General features: G+C 37.1%; 1 protein-coding gene across 14 annotated transcripts in view; it reads right to left on the reverse strand.

Annotated features, from left to right (window-relative positions):
* The window catches only part of LOC116842214 (inactive dipeptidyl peptidase 10), a 154,592-nt gene that overhangs the window by 27,146 nt on the left and 122,427 nt on the right, over positions 1-5,019 (reverse strand). The window lies entirely within an intron of this gene.

Raw genomic sequence — 5,019 nt, forward strand, 5'->3', positions numbered from 1 at the left:
AGAGGGAGAGAGGGGGAGGGAGAGGGAGAACGAGTTCGTGATGGTCGGCACTTTGAGGCTAAAATAATCACATGCGCAATTAATGCGTTATACCGCGTTACGTCGCTGTCGAGCGGCGAGTAGTTGGTTACGAGACGAGAACTGGAGATGCACAGTTTGTCGGGCGCTCGCTCATACACGGCGCTTGCACATCGCGCGGGCGGGCCGAATGCATCTGGGATTAATTCAAAGGAAATATCTACAGCGATCGCGCGGTAATCCGACATGACGGTTTTCGGGTATTCCACCGTGGCGTGTAACTGACTACGGCGCTATGATAGATAAGGTTGTCGCGCTGAAACAATTGCACTCGGCCGCCGCGGCTGTTTGCGGTCAGCGAGCGTTTAGTACATAATGTCCGTTTTTTTATATAGTCCATTTTTTTCGATGCACTTCCACTAGCCCTTCGCTAGTTCTCTTCTCTTTTTTTCCACCAAGTCTCAATTGTAGGATAGGTCGGTCCCGGTTGGACCGAGTCTCATGTCGATCATGTGCTCTTTTTACAGTGAAAAATTTATAGTTTGGAAATTTATAGTTTTTGGAGAAAAATCGGTTTTTTTTATTTTTTTTTCCACGGATTTGTCCGATTTCTTCCCCAAGGGTAGAAAAATTCGTTTGGAAAACTTCCAAATGTTTTTTTTTTGGAGAGAACAAAAAATTGTTCGACTGGAACCTGCCAGCTTTTGCTTTTTTTCGTAAAGAAGATAATTGCGTGCATTTAACTAAAGCTAAATGAATCCAGTAAGCAATCTGTTTGACGACAGTTTGAGTATGTATATGATCTGTCGATAAAGCTGTAGTTATCTGTGTCCGTAATCTGTTGTTGTTGTTCTTTCGACATATTTTGCAAACAAAATTTGATAGCGGATTGTATATTTTTTGATTATTACATTGCAATTTCATATCGATTACACGATAATTACTACATCATTACAGAAGGCTATTTTATATCGCGAAAGTAGTAATTAAAATCTGAAACTTTATGATAACACTTTTTTTATTCCACAATCTCTGACATTTCTGAGTTTCTTTTTTTAAATTTATGATAATATTAAGTACAAAGGGAAGAAAAAGCAAACCATCATAAATAAATAAAATCATAGTTTATTCTTCAAATAAAATAAAAACATTTTCTATTAAAATATATTTTCTTTAAGTAGCAAAAACAATAATTTTTCTAAATAAAATCAATTTGTTTAAAATAATAGTTTTTTTAGCGACTTAAAAAGCTGACTTCTTTTAAATAATAAAATATTACTTTATATTTGGATAAATATTTGATACATAATATTTATAATATAATACAAATATTTCATACATACGATTCAATTAATATTACTATGTTTTTACTTATGTCGAACACATTATTGACATTATTGAACATATTATTGACAAAGTAAAACACACAGCAATTAAATTTTTTTATTACAGTAAACAGATATTTTATTGATTTCATTTTAGTCAAATTTTGTTCCGATATATCAAATTACCGTTTCGATAATAAAATCCTTTTTTCAGTGTATGTATCTATTATGAGTGGAAGCGAAACCGGAAAATATCCCTCTTAGGACGTATATTGAGGAAAAAATGTTTTATAACTGTAATCACATAGTGAAAGGTTTATAGTCGAGAGAGCCATTTTTATAGTGAGTGTTAGCGATATAGTAATCTTGCATTCAAGTTGCTACTACTATTTTGTCGGCAAATTATAATTATAATTAAATTAAAAGATAGAAAAATATAGCCGAAAATAATTATAATTTTAGTAACATTTATCATTTTTTTCTTTCGATATAGATATTTTTTCTTGAGTTTCATTTAAATTGGAATAATCTTACACATTGTGTGTAAGAAAAGAAATAGTCTAGAAAATAAAAAAGACATTTATTCGATAAGTAATAACACATTTATTTGAATATAATTTTTTTTATTCAAATAGAATAAACAATAACTTTTATTAAAAACTGAAGTTTAAAAAAAATGTATATTTTTTATTTGCAAGATATTTTATATTAGTATATATGTTATCATATATACGAAAAAGAAAGTTTTGTTGTATTAATAAAATTTTTGATGGAATATGAAAAAAACAGAAATTTTAGTTGAAATTTCCAGAGTGCAAGTTAATAAGATTTATGTTTAACTTAAACAGTATGCCAGTATGTCCAGTCGGAATGGTTCACTCATATTTTACCAAAAATTTGGTTCAACAAAATGTTTTCTCCATATAATATTCACTGTATAAATATTTTTCACTTCTAAATATTTTTTCTCCTAATTAGTTAATCCTAGTTAGAAAGTAGAGTAAATTTACTTAGGAGTTGTCGAGTACCTATGTCTTTTCGTATATCTCGACATTTCGTGTTAATATTTTCCATCGAGAATAAGTAAGTGACATCTAGAACATTGTAAGTATAAATTTTGGAAAAATGGCCCAACTTAATCTAGTCTCCTTCATACTTATTTTCTTTTAAGTTCCGCAAGTGTATACTAGTTCATCGAAAAAGAACAGATTCGATACTCTATAGTATATGTAACACGGATTATAGTAGATATTGAGTAAAATTTTCTTCAAAAAGGACGTTTTGGAATGCAACTGTAGTCAGAGACAAACTCAGAGCGGCTCAGTGTTATCGTATCGAGACAAACGGCTGATTTTTTCGCGCTCGTCACAGCCGACACTTGACAGCGTTTCACGACTGCATTCGCGGGGATCGATACACATAGCGATGACGAAATAAATAAAACTTTAACGTGTAATATATCGGCACATACAACGTCGTCTCGTTGCTGTATATACAGCAGCGATCGCGGTGCGATCGAACAGTGTTTGCTTCTCTCTTTCGCGGCGATAGGATGTCGTTGTGAGCATCGAAATTTTCACAGTCTCCAGTTGCCGGTGATGGAGAACGGCGTAAGCTCCTTCGGGCTTTTCCAATATTTGCCATGAGATCCCAGCGATCGGCTACGTCAGGGCCGAGACGTCTCTGAAAATTTAATTTACCCCGGCGCACGATTTTATCGTTTCGGATCCCACGACGCTTTGTCATCGGGTAGCCAAGTGCGCATAAAGAACGAGCGTTATTTGTACTATTAAAGCTCGTTTGCAAATGCTAAGTGAGCTTGACGTAAGTTGGAATAAGAGAAAAGAATGATTCATTTTATTTATGTCTATATTCTGGCTTCCTTACACCGGAAGTATCTCTCTTAAGCGGTGTCTACAGTGAAAACTTAAGCCATAAGACTTGAGCTTTAAGCCGTAAGAAGTTGACCAATCACAGTTAAATATGAGGAAAATAATCGACTGTCGATAATTAGTCGATAATTAGTCGATTTCTTACGGCGTAAAGCTTAAAGCTTAAGTCTTATGGCTTGAGTTCTCGTTGCAGACATCGCTTTAAGTAAGAGGTGTAAAGAAGCTAAAGTATAGGCGTAAGGAAAATAAGTTATTTGCATTTCTTACTGCAACTTACGGCAAGCTCACTCCGTAGACGAGTATTTGAGAGAACCCGAGTCGAAATTTTAGCCCTATTTTCTCGACTTGAATTTTCTAACATCTGTGTATATCCCGAAGGATCAGTGTAACATAAGTGGAAACTGAAATCTCACTCAGCGCCTCTAAATGGCAGAAAATACTACTAGTAGATTCTAAAGAGGACTTCTCGGTGAAGCTAGTATATTGAATAGTATTCAAAGAGGTTGACACAGACTTGAGAGTATCGAAATAAGTGTTAAATAGAATATTGGCGTCGGAAGTAGGACTCAAATTTCGACTCGGGAAGCTTCAGTGTCGTTCTCGCGCAACACCTAGGGCTACGTTCCAAAACTCAACTCAGTCAACCTTATAAAACCCGAAGCGGTGAGGGACAGAGTAGACTAGAGTAAGCTATCAACTCCAAAAAATTTTTAACGGAGAGAGTAATCTATTCTTTTTCGCTGTTCCCTCTGCTCCAGCACTAGTTCTCCCTTTTCTTTAAACAAATTCCAACTGTATACTCGTTTCTTTTTATGTTCCGTTAGAGCATGCTAGTTCAGTGAAAATAAACAGACCTATGTCTGTTTTGTACATAAGATGTGGCAACGTTTATTTCGTGGCAAAACAATGAGAACGAAATGTATGAATTCTTATCTGCGGTAGTACATGTATTTTTTTAGTAATTTTTTCGATTAAAAGCAAAAAGAGGTAAATGATGGACGTGCTTTATCTTCACACGTGGTATTGCGTGTCTTGCGTCAGACACCCTGTATATGCAGCAGTATATACTTTTCATAAATTCGAGCTGTTACATTGGGATTTACTCTTCCAACCCATCTCGGAAGCGAGGTTCATAGAGTTAACTCCGAGTACAACTACCCCGACTTTTTGAACGATTAAGCTGCACTTATAGAATACGTTACACCGTATTTCGGAACGACATCGAGTTAACTTCGCCACTCGGAGTGGAGTTCGCTGCAACGCAGTGCTGTTTCGCGGAGGTGTTTTCAAATCGCTTGCACGTGGTTGCCGAACACAATTTATCGCCGACGCGAACCTAGGTGATAATAACGAGGGTCCGGCGACGATGCTCTGCACAGCCTGAGTTCTCGCGGCGGGCGGACGATTGGCAATGCGGTTGTCACGAAATAGACCGTAGGAGGGGCGGGAAAATTGGGCCACCACAGCCCGCCGAGACGAGAATTCGACGCTCAATCGGTGCCAGATGCCCCGCGACGTTACTACAAAGTCGACAAAGGCGCGCCGCATTTTTGCGCGTTCTACGCTCCTGGCGGAAGTTATTTACGATATAGTAGCGGAGCCATGTATCTGGCGCGTCTTCTGCATCCGCGGCGGGCATCTTTCGTGAAGCTATCACCGAAAACCGCTTCGATTACGCGATAAGACGCGACAGCAATCGCGACTGCGACCGAGAAAATCGCGATAACAGAGAGAGAGAGAGAGAGAGAGAGAGAGAGAGAGAGAGAGAGAGAGAGAGAGAGAGA

The sequence above is a fragment of the Odontomachus brunneus genome, unplaced genomic scaffold, assembly GCF_010583005.1.
Source record: "Odontomachus brunneus isolate Ranch 3 - 2012 unplaced genomic scaffold, Obru_v1 Obru_scaffold_022, whole genome shotgun sequence".
Taxonomy (NCBI): Eukaryota; Metazoa; Arthropoda; class Insecta; order Hymenoptera; family Formicidae; genus Odontomachus; species Odontomachus brunneus.